Below are 19,839 nucleotides of genomic sequence, written 5' to 3'. Positions count from 1 at the left end.
TATTTTTGAAAAAAAAATTATCCTCGTTTTTCATCGTTTTTGAACATGGGCTATAGCCCCTACCGTACGGCATACTATAGCACGCAGTTTTTCATCATTTTTGAGGATTTGAAAAAAATTCAAAATTTCAAAAAACATGGGTTATAGCCCATCGTTTTTTGAATTTTTGTAAAAAATGTTATCCTCGTTTTTCATCGTTTTTGAACATGGGCTATAGCCCCTACCGTACGGCATACTATAGCACGCCGTTTTTCATCATTTTTGAGGATTTGAAAAAAATTCGAAATTTCAAAAAACATGGGTTATAGCCCATCGTTTTGTGAATTTTTGTAAAAAATGTTATCCTCGTTTTTCATCGTTTTTGAACATGGGCTATAGCCCCTACCGTACGGCATACTATAGCACGCCGTTTTTCATCATTTTTGAGGATTTGAAAAAAATTCGAAATTTCAAAAAACATGGGTTATAGCCCATCGTTTTTTTAATTTTTGAAAAAAATGTTATCCTCGTTTTTCATCGTTTTTGAACATGGGCTATCGCCCCTACCGTACGGCATACTATAGCACGCCGTTTTTCATAATTTTTGAGGATTTGAAAAAAATTCAAAATTTCAAAAACATGGGTTATAGCCCATCGTTTTTTTATTTTTTGAAAAAAATGTTATCCTCGTTTTTCATCGTTTTTGAGCATGGGCTATCGCCCCTACCGTACGGCATACTATAGCACGCCGTTTTTCATCATTTTTGAGGATTTGAAAAAAATTCAAAATTTCAAAAAACATGGGTTATAGCCCATCGTTTTTTTAATTTTTGAAAAAAATGTTATCCTCGTTTTTCATCGTTTTTGAACATGGGCTATAGCCCCTACCGTACGGCATACTATAGCACGCCGTTTTTCATCATTTTTGAGGATTTGAAAAAATTTCAAAATTTCAAAAAACATGGGTTATAGCCCATCGTTTTTTTTATTTTTGAAAAAAATGTTATCCTTGTTTTTCATCGTTTTTGAACATGGGCTATAGCCCCTACCGTACGGCATACTATAGCACGCCGTTTTTCATCATTTTTGAGGATTTGAAAAAAATGCAAAATTTCAAAAAGCATGGGTTATAGCCCATCGTTTTTTGAATTTTTGTAAAAAATGTTATCCTCGTTTTTCATCGTTTTTGAACATGGGCTATAGCCCCTACCGTACGGCATACTATAGCACGCCGTTTTTCATCATTTTTGAGGATTTGAAAAAAATTCGAAATTTCAAAAAACATGGGTTATAGCCCATCGTTTTGTGAATTTTTGTAAAAAATGTTATCCTCGTTTTTCATCGTTTTTGAACATGGGCTATAGCCCCTACCGTACGGCATACTATAGCACGCCGTTTTTCATCATTTTTGAGGATTTGAAAAAAATTCGAAATTTCAAAAAACATGGGTTATAGCCCATCGTTTTTTTAATTTTTGAAAAAAATGTTATCCTCGTTTTTCATCGTTTTTGAACATGGGCTATCGCCCCTACCGTACGGCATACTATAGCACGCCGTTTTTCATAATTTTTGAGGATTTGAAAAAAATTCAAAATTTCAAAAACATGGGTTATAGCCCATCGTTTTTTTATTTTTTGAAAAAAATGTTATCCTCGTTTTTCATCGTTTTTGAGCATGGGCTATCGCCCCTACCGTACGGCATACTATAGCACGCCGTTTTTCATCATTTTTGAGGATTTGAAAAAAATTCAAAATTTCAAAAAACATGGGTTATAGCCCATCGTTTTTTTAATTTTTGAAAAAAATGTTATCCTCGTTTTTCATCGTTTTTGAACATGGGCTATAGCCCCTACCGTACGGCATACTATAGCACGCCGTTTTTCATCATTTTTGAGGATTTGAAAAAATTTCAAAATTTCAAAAAACATGGGTTATAGCCCATCGTTTTTTTTATTTTTGAAAAAAATGTTATCCTTGTTTTTCATCGTTTTTGAACATGGGCTATAGCCCCTACCGTACGGCATACTATAGCACGCCGTTTTTCATCATTTTTGAGGATTTGAAAAAAATGCAAAATTTCAAAAAGCATGGGTTATAGCCCATCGTTTTTTTAATTTTTGAAAAAAATGTTATCCTCGTTTTTCATCGTTTTTGAACATGGGCTATAGCCCCTACCGTACGGCATACTATAGCACGCCGTTTTTCATCATTTTTGAGGATTTGAAAAAAATTCAAAATTAAAAAAAACATGGGTTATAGCCCATCGTTTTTTTAATTTTTGAAAAAAGAATTATCCTTGTTTTTCATCGTTTTTGAACATGGGCTATAGCCCCTACTATACTGTACGGCATACTATAGCATGCCGTTTTTCATCATTTTTGAGGATTTGAAAAAAATGCAAAATTTCAAAAAGCATGGGTTATAGCCCATCGTTTTTTTAATTTTTGAAAAAAATGTTATCCTCGTTTTTCATCGTTTTTGAACATGGGCTATAGCCCCTACCGTACGGCATACTATAGCACGCCGTTTTTCATCATTTTTGAGGATTTGAAAAAAATTCAAAATAAAAAAAAACATGGGTTATAGCCCATCGTTTTTTGAATTTTTGAAAAAAATGTTATCCTCGTTTTTCATTGTTTTTGAACATGGGCTATAGCCCCTACCGTACGGCATAATATAGCACGCCGTTTTTCATCATTTTTGAGGATTTGAAAAAAATTCAAAATTTCAAAAAACATGGGTTATAGCCCATCGTTTTTTTTATTTTTGAAAAAAATGTTATCCTCGTTTTTCATCGTTTTTGAACATGGGCTGTCGCCCCTACCGTACGGCATACTATAGCACGCCGTTTTTCATCATTTTTGAGGATTTGAAAAAAATTCAAATTTTCAAAAAACATGGGTTATAGCCCATCGTTTTTAGATTTTTTGAAAAAAATGTTATCCTCGTTTTTCATCGTTTTTGAACATGGGCTATAGCCCCTATCGTACGGCATAATATAGCACGCCGTTTTTCATCATTTTTGAGGATTTGAAAAAAAATCTAAATTTCAAAAAACATGGGTTATAGCCCATCGTTTTTTTAATTTTTGAAAAAAATGTTATCCTTGTTTTTCATCGTTTTTGAACATGGGCTATAGCCCCTACCGTACGGCATACTATAGCACGCCGTTTTTCATCATTTTTGAGGATTTGAAAAAAATTCAAAATTTCAAAAAACATGGGTTATAGCCCATCGTTTTTTTATTTTTGAAAAAAATGTTATCCTCGTTTTTCATCGTTTTTGAACATGGGCTATAGCCCCTACCGTACGGCATACTATAGCACGCCGTTTTTCATCATTTTTGAGGATTTGAAAAAAATTCAAAATTAAAAAAAAACATGGGTTATAGCCCATCGTTTTTTTAATTTTTGAAAAAAGAATTATCCTTGTTTTTCATCGTTTTTGAACATGGGCTATAGCCCCTACTGTACGGCATACTATAGCATGCCGTTTTTCATCATTTTTGAGGATTTGAAAAAAATGCAAAATTTCAAAAAGCATGGGTTATAGCCCATCGTTTTTTTAATTTTTGAAAAAAATGTTATCCTCGTTTTTCATCGTTTTTGAACATGGGCTATAGCCCCTACCGTACGGCATACTATAGCACGCCGTTTTTCATCATTTTTGAGGATTTGAAAAAAATTCAAAATAAAAAAAAACATGGGTTATAGCCCATCGTTTTTTGAATTTTTGAAAAAAATGTTATCCTCGTTTTTCATCGTTTTTGAACATGGGCTATAGCCCCTACCGTACGGCATACTATAGCACGCCGTTTTTCATCATTTTTGAGGATTTGAAAAAAAATCTAAATTTCAAAAAACATGGGTTATAGCCCATCGTTTTTTTTATTTTTGAAAAAAAAACTATCCTCGTTTTTCATCGTTTTTGAACATGGGCTATAGCCCCTACCGTACGGCATACTATAGCACGCAGTTTTTCATCATTTTTGAGGATTTGAAAAAAATTCAAAATTTCAAAAAACATGGGTTATAGCCCATCGTTTTTTGAATTTTTGTAAAAAATGTTATCCTCGTTTTTCATCGTTTTTGAACATGGGCTATAGCCCCTACCGTACGGCATACTATAGCACGCCGTTTTTCATCATTTTTGAGGATTTGAAAAAAATTCGAAATTTCAAAAAACATGGGTTATAGCCCATCGTTTTGTGAATTTTTGTAAAAAATGTTATCCTCGTTTTTCATCGTTTTTGAACATGGGCTATAGCCCCTACCGTACGGCATACTATAGCACGCCGTTTTTCATCATTTTTGAGGATTTGAAAAAAATTCGAAATTTCAAAAAACATGGGTTATAGCCCATCGTTTTTTTTATTTTTGAAAAAAATGTTATCCTCGTTTTTCATCGTTTTTGAACATGGGCTATAGCCCCTACCGTACGGCATACTATAGCACGCCGTTTTTCATCATTTTTGAGGATTTGAAAACATTTAAACATTTCAAAAAACATGGGTTATAGCCCATCGTTTTTTAAATTTTTGAAAAAAATATTATCCTCGTTTTTCATCGTTTTTGAACATGGGCTATCGCCCCTACCGTACGGCATACTATAGCACGCCGTTTTTCATAATTTTTGAGGATTTGAAAAAAATTCAAAATTTCAAAAACATGGGTTATAGCCCATCGTTTTTTTATTTTTTGAAAAAAATGTTATCCTCGTTTTTCATCGTTTTTGAGCATGGGCTATAGCCCCTACCGTACGGCATACTATAGCACGCCGTTTTTCATCATTTTTGAGGATTTGAAAAAAATTCAAAATTTCAAAAAACATGGGTTATAGCCCATCGTTTTTTTAATTTTTGAAAAAAAAATTATCCTCGTTTTTCATCGTTTTTGAACATGGGCTATAGCCCCTACCGTACGGCATACTATAGCACGCCGTTTTTCATCATTTTTGAGGATTTGAAAAAATTTCAAAATTTCAAAAAACATGGGTTATAGCCCATCGTTTTTTTTATTTTTGAAAAAAATGTTATCCTTGTTTTTCATCGTTTTTGAACATGGGCTATAGCCCCTACCGTACGGCATACTATAGCACGCCGTTTTTCATCATTTTTGAGGATTTGAAAAAAATGCAAAATTTCAAAAAGCATGGGTTATAGCCCATCGTTTTTTTAATTTTTGAAAAAAATGTTATCCTCGTTTTTCATCGTTTTTGAACATGGGCTATAGCCCCTACCGTACGGCATACTATAGCACGCCGTTTTTCATCATTTTTGAGGATTTGAAAAAAATTCAAAATTAAAAAAAACATGGGTTATAGCCCATCGTTTTTTTAATTTTTGAAAAAAGAATTATCCTTGTTTTTCATCGTTTTTGAACATGGGCTATAGCCCCTACCGTACGGCATAATATAGCACGCAGTTTTTCATCATTTTTGAGGATTTGAAAAAAATTCAAATTTTCAAAAAACATGGGTTATAGCCCATCGTTTTTTGAATTTTTGTAAAAAATGTTATCCTCGTTTTTCATCGTTTTTGAACATGGGCTATAGCCCCTACCGTACGGCATACTATAGCACGCCGTTTTTCATCATTTTTGAGGATTTGAAAAAAATTCGAAATTTCAAAAAACATGGGTTATAGCCCATCGTTTTGTGAATTTTTGTAAAAAATGTTATCCTCGTTTTTCATCGTTTTTGAACATGGGCTATAGCCCCTACCGTACGGCATACTATAGCACGCCGTTTTTCATCATTTTTGAGGATTTGAAAAAAATTCGAAATTTCAAAAAACATGGGTTATAGCCCATCGTTTTTTTTATTTTTGAAAAAAATGTTATCCTCGTTTTTCATCGTTTTTGAACATGGGCTATAGCCCCTACCGTACGGCATACTATAGCACGCCGTTTTTCATCATTTTTGAGGATTTGAAAACATTTAAACATTTCAAAAAACATGGGTTATAGCCCATCGTTTTTTTAATTTTTGAAAAAAATATTATCCTCGTTTTTCATCGTTTTTGAACATGGGCTATCGCCCCTACCGTACGGCATACTATAGCACGCCGTTTTTCATAATTTTTGAGGATTTGAAAAAAATTCAAAATTTCAAAAACATGGGTTATAGCCCATCGTTTTTTTATTTTTTGAAAAAAATGTTATCCTCGTTTTTCATCGTTTTTGAGCATGGGCTATAGCCCCTACCGTACGGCATACTATAGCACGCCGTTTTTCATCATTTTTGAGGATTTGAAAAAAATTCAAAATTTCAAAAAACATGGGTTATAGCCCATCGTTTTTTTAATTTTTGAAAAAAAAATTATCCTCGTTTTTCATCGTTTTTGAACATGGGCTATAGCCCCTACCGTACGGCATACTATAGCACGCCGTTTTTCATCATTTTTGAGGATTTGAAAAAATTTCAAAATTTCAAAAAACATGGGTTATAGCCCATCGTTTTTTTTATTTTTGAAAAAAATGTTATCCTTGTTTTTCATCGTTTTTGAACATGGGCTATAGCCCCTACCGTACGGCATACTATAGCACGCCGTTTTTCATCATTTTTGAGGATTTGAAAAAAATGCAAAATTTCAAAAAGCATGGGTTATAGCCCATCGTTTTTTTAATTTTTGAAAAAAATGTTATCCTCGTTTTTCATCGTTTTTGAACATGGGCTATAGCCCCTACCGTACGGCATACTATAGCACGCCGTTTTTCATCATTTTTGAGGATTTGAAAAAAATTCAAAATTAAAAAAAACATGGGTTATAGCCCATCGTTTTTTTAATTTTTGAAAAAAGAATTATCCTTGTTTTTCATCGTTTTTGAACATGGGCTATAGCCCCTACTATACTGTACGGCATACTATAGCATGCCGTTTTTCATCATTTTTGAGGATTTGAAAAAAATGCAAAATTTCAAAAAGCATGGGTTATAGCCCATCGTTTTTTAAATTTTTGAAAAAAATGTTATCCTCGTTTTTCATCGTTTTTGAACATGGGCTATAGCCCCTACCGTACGGCATACTATAGCACGCCGTTTTTCATCATTTTTGAGGATTTGAAAAAAATTCAAAATAAAAAAAAACATGGGTTATAGCCCATCGTTTTTTGAATTTTCGAAAAAAATGTTATCCTCGTTTTTCATTGTTTTTGAACATGGGCTATAGCCCCTACCGTACGGCATAATATAGCACGCCGTTTTTCATCATTTTTGAGGATTTGAAAAAAATTCAAAATTTCAAAAAACATGGGTTATAGCCCATCGTTTTTTTTATTTTTGAAAAAAATGTTATCCTCGTTTTTCATCGTTTTTGAACATGGGCTGTCGCCCCTACCATACGGCATACTATAGCACGCCGTTTTTCATCATTTTTGAGGATTTGAAAAAAATTCAAATTTAAAAAAAACATGGGTTATAGCCCATCGTTTTTAGATTTTTTGAAAAAAATGTTATCCTCGTTTTTCATCGTTTTTGAACATGGGCTATAGCCCCTACCGTACGGCATACTATAGCACGCCGTTTTTCATCATTTTTGAGGATTTGAAAAAAAATCTAAATTTCAAAAACATGGGTTATAGCCCATCGTTTTTTTTATTTTTGAAAAAAAAAAAATCCTCGTTTTTCATCGTTTTTGAACATGGGCTATAGCCCCTACCGTACGGCATACTATAGCACGCCGTTTTTCATCATTTTTGAGGATTTGAAAAAAATTCAAAATTTCAAAAAACATGGGTTATAGCCCATCGTTTTTTTAATTTTTGAAAAAAATGTTATCCTTGTTTTTCATCGTTTTTGAACATGGGCTATAGCCCCTACCGTACGGCATACTATAGCACGCCGTTTTTCATCATTTTTGAGGATTTGAAAAAAATTCAAAATTTCAAAAAACATGGGTTATAGCCCATCGTTTTTTTTATTTTTGAAAAAAATGTTATCCTCGTTTTTCATCGTTTTTGAACATGGGCTATAGCCCCTACCGTACGGCATACTATAGCACGCCGTTTTTCATCATTTTTGAGGATTTGAAAATAATTCAAAATTTCAAAAAACATGGGTTATAGCCCATCGTTTTTTGAATTAAAAAAAAATATGTTATCCTCGTTTTTCATTGTTTTTGAACATGGGCTATAGCCCCTACCGTACGGCATAATATAGCACGCCGTTTTTCATAATTTTTGAGGATTTGAAAAAATTTAAAAAATTAAAAAAACATGGGTTATAGCCCATCGTTTTTTTAATTTTTGAAAAAAGAATTATCCTTGTTTTTCATCGTTTTTGAACATGGGCTATAGCCCCTACTGTACGGCATACTATAGCATGCCATTTTTCATCATTTTTGAGGATTTGAAAAAAATGCAACATTTCAAAAAGCATGGGTTATAGCCCATCGTTTTTTTAATTTTTGAAAAAAATGTTATCCTCGTTTTTCATCGTTTTTGAACATGGGCTATAGCCCCTACCGTACGGCATACTATAGCACGCCGTTTTTCATCATTTTTGAGGATTTGAAAAAAATTCAAAATAAAAAAAAACATGGGTTATAGCCCATCGTTTTTTGAATTTTTGAAAAAAATGTTATCCTCGTTTTTCATTGTTTTTGAACATGGGCTATAGCCCCTACCGTACGGCATAATATAGCACGCCGTTTTTCATCATTTTTGAGGATTTGAAAAAAATTCAAATTTTCAAAAAACATGGGTTATAGCCCATCGTTTTTTTTATTTTTGAAAAAAATGTTATCCTCGTTTTTCATCGTTTTTGAACATGGGCTATAGCCCCTACCGTACGGCATACTATAGCACGCCGTTTTTCATCATTTTTGAGGATTTGAAAAAAATGCAAAATTTCAAAAAGCATGGGTTATAGCCCATCGTTTTTTTAATTTTTGAAAAAAATGTTATCCTCGTTTTTCATCGTTTTTGAACATGGGCTATAGCCCCTACCGTACGGCATACTATAGCACGCCGTTTTTCATCATTTTTGAGGATTTGAAAAAAAATCAAAATTAAAAAAAACATGGGTTATAGCCCATCGTTTTTTGAATTTTTGAAAAAAATGTTATCCTCGTTTTTCATTGTTTTTGAACATGGGCTATAGCCCCTACCGTACGGCATAATATAGCACGCTGTTTTTCATCATTTTTGAGGATTTGAAAAAAATTCAAATTTTCAAAAAACATGGGTTATAGCCCATCGTTTTTAGATTTTTTGAAAAAAATGTTATCCTCGTTTTTCATCGTTTTTGAACATGGGCTATAGCCCCTACCGTACGGCATACTATAGCACGCCGTTTTTCATCATTTTTGAGGATTTGAAAAAAAATCTAAATTTCAAAAAACATGGGTTATAGCCCATCGTTTTTTTTATTTTTGAAAAAAAAACTATCCTCGTTTTTCATCGTTTTTGAACATGGGCTATAGCCCCTACCGTACGGCATACTATAGCACGCAGTTTTTCATCATTTTTGAGGATTTGAAAAAAATTCAAAATTTCAAAAAACATGGGTTATAGCCCATCGTTTTTTTAATTTTTGTAAAAAATGTTATCCTCGTTTTTCATCGTTTTTGAACATGGGCTATAGCCCCTACCGTACGGCATACTATAGCACGCCGTTTTTCATCATTTTTGAGGATTTGAAAAAAATTCGAAATTTCAAAAAACATGGGTTATAGCCCATCGTTTTGTGAATTTTTGTAAAAAATGTTATCCTCGTTTTTCATCGTTTTTGAACATGGGCTATAGCCCCTACCGTACGGCATACTATAGCACGCCGTTTTTCATCATTTTTGAGGATTTGAAAAAAATTCGAAATTTCAAAAAACATGGGTTATAGCCCATCGTTTTTTTTATTTTTGAAAAAAATGTTATCCTCGTTTTTCATCGTTTTTGAACATGGGCTATAGCCCCTACCGTACGGCATACTATAGCACGCCGTTTTTCATCATTTTTGAGGATTTGAAAACATTTAAACATTTCAAAAAACATGGGTTATAGCCCATCGTTTTTTTAATTTTTGAAAAAAAAATTATCCTCGTTTTTCATCGTTTTTGAACATGGGCTATCGCCCCTACCGTACGGCATACTATAGCACGCCGTTTTTCATAATTTTTGAGGATTTGAAAAAAATTCAAAATTTCAAAAACATGGGTTATAGCCCATCGTTTTTTTTTTTTTTGAAAAAAATGTTATCCTCGTTTTTCATCGTTTTTGAGCATGGGCTATAGCCCCTACCGTACGGCATACTATAGCACGCCGTTTTTCATCATTTTTGAGGATTTGAAAAAAATTCAAAATTTCAAAAAACATGGGTTATAGCCCATCGTTTTTTTAATTTTTGAAAAAAAAATTATCCTCGTTTTTCATCGTTTTTGAACATGGGCTATAGCCCCTACCGTACGGCATACTATAGCACGCCGTTTTTCATCATTTTTGAGGATTTGAAAAAAATTCAAAATTTCAAAAAACATGGGTTATAGCCCATCGTTTTTTTTATTTTTGAAAAAAATGTTATCCTTGTTTTTCATCGTTTTTGAACATGGGCTATAGCCCCTACCGTACGGCATACTATAGCACGCCGTTTTTCATCATTTTTGAGGATTTGAAAAAAATGCAAAATTTCAAAAAGCATGGGTTATAGCCCATCGTTTTTTTAATTTTTGAAAAAAATGTTATCCTCGTTTTTCATCGTTTTTGAACATGGGCTATAGCCCCTACCGTACGGCATACTATAGCACGCCGTTTTTCATCATTTTTGAGGATTTGAAAAAAATTCAAAATTAAAAAAAACATGGGTTATAGCCCATCGTTTTTTTAATTTTTGAAAAAAGAATTATCCTTGTTTTTCATCGTTTTTGAACATGGGCTATAGCCCCTACTATACTGTACGGCATACTATAGCATGCCGTTTTTCATCATTTTTGAGGATTTGAAAAAAATGCAAAATTTCAAAAAGCATGGGTTATAGCCCATCGTTTTTTAAATTTTTGAAAAAAATGTTATCCTCGTTTTTCATCGTTTTTGAACATGGGCTATAGCCCCTACCGTACGGCATACTATAGCACGCCGTTTTTCATCATTTTTGAGGATTTGAAAAAAATGCAAAATTTCAAAAAGCATGGGTTATAGCCCATCGTTTTTTAAATTTTTGAAAAAAATGTTATCCTCGTTTTTCATCGTTTTTGAACATGGGCTATAGCCCCTACCGTACGGCATACTATAGCACGCCGTTTTTCATCATTTTTGAGGATTTGAAAAAAATTCAAAATAAAAAAAAACATGGGTTATAGCCCATCGTTTTTTGAATTTTTGAAAAAAATGTTATCCTCGTTTTTCATTGTTTTTGAACATGGGCTATAGCCCCTACCGTACGGCATAATATAGCACGCCGTTTTTCATCATTTTTGAGGATTTGAAAAAAATTCAAAATTTCAAAAAACATGGGTTATAGCCCATCGTTTTTTTTATTTTTGAAAAAAATGTTATCCTCGTTTTTCATCGTTTTTGAACATGGGCTGTCGCCCCTACCATACGGCATACTATAGCACGCCGTTTTTCATCATTTTTGAGGATTTGAAAAAAATTCAAATTTAAAAAAAACATGGGTTATAGCCCATCGTTTTTAGATTTTTTGAAAAAAATGTTATCCTCGTTTTTCATCGTTTTTGAACATGGGCTATAGCCCCTACCGTACGGCATACTATAGCACGCCGTTTTTCATCATTTTTGAGGATTTGAAAAAAAATCTAAATTTCAAAAACATGGGTTATAGCCCATCGTTTTTTTTATTTTTGAAAAAAAAAAAATCCTCGTTTTTCATCGTTTTTGAACATGGGCTATAGCCCCTACCGTACGGCATACTATAGCACGCCGTTTTTCATCATTTTTGAGGATTTGAAAAAAATTCAAAATTTCTAAAAACATGGGTTATAGCCCATCGTTTTTTTAATTTTTGAAAAAAATGTTATCCTTGTTTTTCATCGTTTTTGAACATGGGCTATAGCCCCTACCGTACGGCATACTATAGCACGCCGTTTTTCATCATTTTTGAGGATTTGAAAAAAATTCAAAATTTCAAAAAACATGGGTTATAGCCCATCGTTTTTTTTATTTTTGAAAAAAATGTTATCCTCGTTTTTCATCGTTTTTGAACATGGGCTATAGCCCCTACCGTACGGCATACTATAGCACGCCGTTTTTCATCATTTTTGAGGATTTGAAAATAATTCAAAATTTCAAAAAACATGGGTTATAGCCCATCGTTTTTTGAATTTAAAAAAGAAAATGTTATCCTCATTTTTCATTGTTTTTGAACATGGGCTATAGCCCCTACCGTACGGCATAATATAGCACGCCGTTTTTCATAATTTTTGAGGATTTGAAAAAATTTAAAAAATTAAAAAAACATGGGTTATAGCCCATCGTTTTTTGAATTTTTGTAAAAAATGTTATCCTCGTTTTTCATCGTTTTTGAACATGGGCTATAGCCCCTACCGTACGGCATACTATAGCACGCCGTTTTTCATCATTTTTGAGGATTTGAAAAAAAATCGAAATTTCAAAAAACATGGGTTATAGCCCATCGTTTTTTTAATTTTTGAAAAAAATGTTATCCTCGTTTTTCATCGTTTTTGAACATGGGCTATAGCCCCTACCGCACGGCATACTATAGCACGCCGTTTTTCATCATTTTTGAAGATTTGAAAAAAATCAAAATTTCAAAAAACATGGGTTATAGCCCATCGTTTTTTGAATTTTTTAAAAAAATGTTATCCTCGTTTTTCATCGTTTTTGAACATGGGCTATAGCCCCTACCGTACGGCATACTATAGCACGCCGTTTTTCATCATTTTTGAGGACTTGAAAAAAATTCGAAATTTCAAAAAACATGGGTTATAGCCCATCGTTTTTTTATTTTTGAAAAAAATGTTATCCTCGTTTTTCATCGTTTTTGAACATGGGCTATAGCCCCTACCGTACGGCATACTATAGCACGCCGTTTTTCATCATTTTTGAGGATTTGAAAACATTTAAACATTTCAAAAAACATGGGTTATAGCCCATCGTTTTTTTTATTTTTGAAAAAAATGTTATCCTCGTTTTTCATCGTTTTTGAACATGGGCTATCGCCCCTACCGTACGGCATACTATAGCACGCCGTTTTTCATATTTTTTGAGGATTTGAAAAAATTTCAAAATTTCAAAAAACATGGGTTATAGCCCATCGTTTTTTGATTTTTTGAAAAAAATGTTATCCTCGTTTTTCATCGTTTTTGAGCATGGGCTATAGCCCCTACCGTACGGCATACTATAGCACGCCGTTTTTCATCATTTTTGAGGATTTGAAAAAAATTCAAAATTTCAAAAAACATGGGTTATAGCCCATCGTTTTTTTTATTTTTGAAAAAAATGTTATCCTCGTTTTTCATCGTTTTTGAACATGGGCTATAGCCCCTACCGTACGGCATACTATAGCACGCCGTTTTTCATCATTTTTGAGGATTTGAAAAAAAATCGAAATTTCAAAAAACATGGGTTATAGCCCATCGTTTTTTTAATTTTTGAAAAAAATGTTATCCTCGTTTTTCATCGTTTTTGAACATGGGCTATAGCCCCTACCGCACGGCATACTATAGCACGCCGTTTTTCATCATTTTTGAAGATTTGAAAAAAATCAAAATTTCAAAAAACATGGGTTATAGCCCATCGTTTTTTGAATTTTTGAAAAAAAAATTATCCTCGTTTTTCATCGTTTTTGAACATGGGCTATAGCCCCTACCGTACGGCATACTATAGCACGCCGTTTTTCATCATTTTTGAGGATTTGAAAACATTTAAACATTTCAAAAAACATGGGTTATAGCCCATCGTTTTTTTTATTTTTGAAAAAAATGTTATCCTCGTTTTTCATCGTTTTTGAACATGGGCTATCGCCCCAACCGTACGGCATACTATAGCACGCCGTTTTTCATAATTTTTGAGGATTTGAAAAAATTTCAAAATTTCAAAAAACATGGGTTATAGCCCATCGTTTTTTGATTTTTTGAAAAAAATGTTATCCTCGTTTTTCATCGTTTTTGAGCATGGGCTATAGCCCCTACCGTACGGCATACTATAGCACGCCGTTTTTCATCATTTTTGAGGATTTGAAAAAAATTCAAAATTTCAAAAAACATGGGTTATAGCCCATCGTTTTTTTAATTTTTGAAAAAAATGTTATCCTCGTTTTTCATCGTTTTTGAACATGGGCTATAGCCCCTACCGTACGGCATACTATAGCACGCCGTTTTTCATCATTTTTGAGGATTTGAAAAAAATTCAAAATTTCAAAAAACATGGGTTATAGCCCATCGTTTTTTTATTTTTGAAAAAAATGTTATCCTCGTTTTTCATCGTTTTTGAACATGGGCTATAGCCCCTACCGTACGGCATACTATAGCACGCCGTTTTTCATCATTTTTGAGGATTTGAAAAAAATTCAAAATTTCAAAAAGCATGGGTTATAGCCCATCGTTTTTTGAATTTTTGAAAAAAATGTTATCCTCGTTTTTCATCGTTTTTGAACATGGGCTATAGCCCCTACCGTACGGCATACTATAGCACGCCGTTTTTCATCATTTTTGAGGATTTGAAAAAAATTCAAAATAAAAAAAAACATGGGTTATAGCCCATCGTTTTTTTAATTTTTGAAAAAATAATTATCCTTGTTTTTCATCGTTTTTGAACATGGGCTATAGCCCCTACTGTACGGCATACTATAGCATGCCGTTTTTCATCATTTTTGAGGATTTGAAAAAAATGCAAAATTTCAAAAAGCATGGGTTATAGCCCATCGTTTTTTTAATTTTTGAAAAAATGTTATCCTCGTTTTTCATCGTTTTTGAACATGGGCTATAGCCCCTACCGTACGGCATACTATAGCACGCCGTTTTTCATCATTTTTGAGGATTTGAAAAAAATCAAAATTTCAAAAAACATGGGTTATAGCCCATCGTTTTTTGAATTTTTGAAAAAAATGTTATCCTCGTTTTTCATCGTTTTTGAACATGGGCTATAGCCCCTACCGTACGGCATACTATAGCACGCCGTTTTTCATCATTTTTGAGGATTTGAAAAAATTTCAAAATTTCAAAAAACATGGGTTATAGCCCATCGTTTTTTTAATTTTTGAAAAAAATGTTATCCTCGTTTTTCATCGTTTTTGAACATGGGCTATAGCCCCTACCGTACGGCATACTATAGCACGCCGTTTTTCATCATTTTTGAGGATTTGAAAAAAATTCAAAATAAAAAAAAACATGGGTTATAGCCCATCGTTTTTTTTAATTTTTGAAAAAAGAATTATCCTTGTTTTTCATCGTTTTTGAACATGGGCTATAGCCCCTACTGTACGGCATACTATAGCACGCCGTTTTTCATCATTTTTGAGGATTTGAAAAAAATTCAAATTTTCAAAAAACATGGGTTATAGCCCATCGTTTTTAGATTTTTTGAAAAAAATGTTATCCTCGTTTTTCATCGTTTTTGAACATGGGCTATAGCCCCTACCGTACGGCATACTATAGCACGCCGTTTTTCATCATTTTTGAGGATTTGAAAAAAATGCAAAATTTCAAAAAGCATGGGTTATAGCCCATCGTTTTTTTAATTTTTGAAAAAAATGTTATCCTCGTTTTTCATCGTTTTTGAACATGGGCTATAGCCCCTACCGTACGGCATACTATAGCTCGCCGTTTTTCATCATTTTTGAGGATTTGAAAAAAAATCAAAATAAAAAAAAACATGGGTTATAGCCCATCGTTTTTTTTATTTTTGAAAAAAGAATTATCCTTGTTTTTCATCGTTTTTGAACATGGGCTATAGCCAGTGGTGGAAAATAACGAAGTACAATTACTTCGTTACTGTACTTAAGTACACGTTTTGAGAATTTGTACTTTTATTTACTATTTTTATTTTGCTGTACTTTTACTTTTACTTAGTTACATTTACAAGTAAAAAATCGTACTTTTAATCCGCTACATTAAAATTGGACACCTTTCGTTACTCGCTACACATTTCCGCGCAAAATATGAGAAATATGCGGGGCTCGCTTGATCGCCTCACTCATTCGTTCACATCAAGGGGCTGCTTCAAAACGCCACTGAGAAACTTCCACTGACATGAATAGCGGAGGGGCGGAGCTTCGCGCCAGTTCAGTCTCTATCCTTTTAATACTCTATCTATGGTTCACATTCACGCAGAAGCATGTTGGTGCTGGACAGAAGCGCCCGTCTATCTCTCTCGGTCTCTCTCTCTGGTGCCGTGAATAAATTACAGCGAGCCGCGCTGTGTGTGTGTGTGTGTGTGTGTGTGTGTGTGTGTGTGTGTGTGTGTGTGTGTGTGTGTGTGTGTGTGTGTGTGTGTGTGTGTGTGTGTGTGTGTGTGTGTGTGTGTGTGTGTGTGACGTGCGCTGCATCTGCTGGTTATTGCAGTTCTGTTTTCGTCACATACACAGCTTAACTTCAGGAACGTTACACTCACCGATCCAGGTGATTGCAATAATAATCACTGTAGGCCTAGTGCATTGCATGTAAACGTCTGTCAAACGGGATGGTTAAAGTTGATATCGGTTTTAACTTTCTCCCCAATAATGTAATCCACATTTGTGCATAGGCCTATAGCCTACTGTAGGCTTTTTTGACTAGATTTAGAAGACATTTTCAAGCTCTTGCTACTGAAATGACCGATTATTTTTATGGAGAAATCATTTACATGCATCTCAATGGGATACAGTTTGCCCTCACAGAGTGGAGTGGGTGGGGCTTAAATAGTTAAGGACTAACACAAACATTAAATGCCATTGATAATGAATGGTCAGTTTCTAGTGTTTATCCCAACACAAACATTAAATGCCATTGATAATGAATGGTCAGTTTCTAGTGTTTATACCAACACAAACATTAAATGCCATTTATAATGGATGGTCAGTTTCTAGTGTTTATCCTAACACAAACATTAAATGCCATTGATAATGAATGGTCAGTTTATAGTGTTTATCCCAACACAAACATTAAATGCCATTGATAATGAATGGTCAGTTTCTAGTGTTTATCCCAACACAAACATTAAATGCCATTGATAATGAATGGTCAGTCTCTAGTGTTTATCCCAACACAAACATTAAATGCCATTGATAATGAATGGTCAGTTTCTAGTGTTTATCCCAACACAAACATTAAATGCCATTGATAATGAATGGTCAGTTTATAGTGTTTATCCCAACACAAACATGAAATGCCATTGATAATGAATGGTCAGTTTATAGTGTTTATCCCAACACAAACATTAAATGCCAGTGATAATGAATGGTCAGTTTCTAGTGTTTATCCCAACACAAACATTAAATGCCATTGATAATGAATGGTCAGTTTCTAGTGTTTATCCTAACACAAACATTAAATGCCATTGATAATGGATGGTCAGTTTCTAGTGTTTATCCCAACACAAACATTAAATGCCAGTGATAATGAATGGTCAGTTTCTAGTGTTTATCCTAACACAAACATTAAATGCCATTGATAATGAATGGTCAGTTTCTAGTGTTTATCCTAACACAAACATTAAATGCCATTGCTAATGGATGGTCAGTTTCTAGTGTTTATCCTAACACAAACATTAAATGCCATTGATAATGAATGGACAGTTTCTAGTGTTTATCCCAACACAAACATTAAATGCCATTGGCCAGTTTCAAGACGAGTGTTGAAATAAAGCCACTGTTGGACTTCATTTCTTTGTAGGCATTTTGAAAAGCATGTTGTACTTTTTACTTGTACTTTGTACTTGTACTTTGTAATTTTTACTTTTATACTTAAGTACATTTTACACCGGGTACTTTTTGTACTTAAGTACATTTAATTTGAGGTACTTTTGTACTTTTACTTAAGTAACTTTCTCAATGGGTACTTTGTACTTTTACTTAAGTAATTTTCAAGTAGAGAATCAGTACTTCTACTTAAGTAAAATATTTTTGTACTTTTTCCACCACTGGCTATAGCCCCTACTGTACGGCATACTATAGCATGCCGTTTTTCATCATTTTTGAGGATTTGAAAAAAATGCAAAATTTCAAAAAGCATGGGTTATAGCCCATCGTTTTTTTAATTTTTGAAAAAAATGTTATCCTCGTTTTTCATCGTTTTTGAACATGGGCTATAGCCCCTACCGTACGGCATACTATAGCACGCCGTTTTTCATCATTTTTGAGGATTTGAAAAAAATTTAAAATTAAAAAAAACATGGGTTATAGCCCATCGTTTTTTGAATTTTTGAAAAAAATGTTATCCTCGTTTTTCATTGTTTTTGAACATGGGCTATAGCCCCTACCGTACGGCATAATATAGCACGCTGTTTTTCATCATTTTTGAGGATTTGAAAAAAATTCAAATTTTCAAAAAACATGGGTTATAGCCCATCGTTTTTAGATTTTTTGAAAAAAATGTTATCCTCGTTTTTCATCGTTTTTGAACATGGGCTATAGCCCCTACCGTACGGCATACTATAGCACGCCGTTTTTCATCATTTTTGAGGATTTGAAAAAAAATCAAAAAAAAAAAAAAACATGGGTTATAGCCCATCGTTTTCTTAATTTTTGAAAAAAGAATTATCCTTGTTTTTCATCGTTTTTGAACATGGGCTATAGCCCCTACTGTACGGCATACTATAGCATGCCGTTTTTCATCATTTTTGAGGATTTGAAAAAAATGCAAAATTTCAAAAAGCATGGGTTATAGCCCATCGTTTTTTTTATTTTTGAAAAAAATGTTATCCTCGTTTTTCATTGTTTTTGAACATGGGCTATAGCCCCTACCGTACGGCATAATATAGCACGCTGTTTTTCATCATTTTTGAGGATTTGAAAAAAATTCAAATTTTCAAAAAACATGGGTTATAGCCCATCATTTTTAGATTTTTTGAAAAAAATGTTATCCTCGTTTTTCATCGTTTTTGAACATGGGCTATATCCCCTACCGTACGGCATACTATAGCACGCCGTTTTTCATCATTTTTGAGGATTTGAAAAAAAATCTAAATTTAAAAAAACATGGGTTATAGCCCATCGTTTTTTTTATTTTTGAAAAAAAAATTATCCTCGTTTTTCATCGTTTTTGAACATGGGCTATAGCCAGTGGTGGAAAATAACGAAGTACAATTACTTCGTTACTGTACTTAAGTACACGTTTTGAGAATTTGTACTTTTATTTACTATTTTTATTTTGCTGTACTTTTACTTTTACTTAGTTACATTTACAAGTAAAAAATCGTACTTTTAATCCGCTACATTAAAATTGGACACCTTTCGTTACTCGCTACACATTTCCGCGCAAAATATGAGAAATATGCGGGGCTCGCTTGATCGCCTCACTCATTCGTTCACATCAAGGGGCTGCTTCAAAACGCCACTGAGAAACTTCCACTGACATGAATAGCGGAGGGGCGGAGCTTCGCGCCAGTTCAGTCTCTATCCTTTTAATACTCTATCTATGGTTCACATTCACGCAGAAGCATGTTGGTGCTGGACAGAAGCGCCCGTCTATCTCTCTCGGTCTCTCTCTCTGGTGCCGTGAATAAATTACAGCGAGCCGCGCTGTGTGTGTGTGTGTGTGTGTGTGTGTGTGTGTGTGTGTGTGTGTGTGTGTGTGTGTGTGTGTGTGTGTGTGTGTGTGTGTGTGTGTGTGTGTGACGTGCGCTGCATCTGCTGGTTATTGCAGTTCTGTTTTCGTCACATACACAGCTTAACTTCAGGAACGTTACACTCACCGATCCAGGTGATTGCAATAATAATCACTGTAGGCCTAGTGCATTGCATGTAAACGTCTGTCAAA

This window comes from Protomyctophum parallelum, assembly GCF_964188405.1.
Source record: "Protomyctophum parallelum genome assembly, chromosome: 22".
NCBI classification, from domain to species: domain Eukaryota; kingdom Metazoa; phylum Chordata; class Actinopteri; order Myctophiformes; family Myctophidae; genus Protomyctophum; species Protomyctophum parallelum.
Note: the sequence above shows the minus strand (reverse complement) of the source record.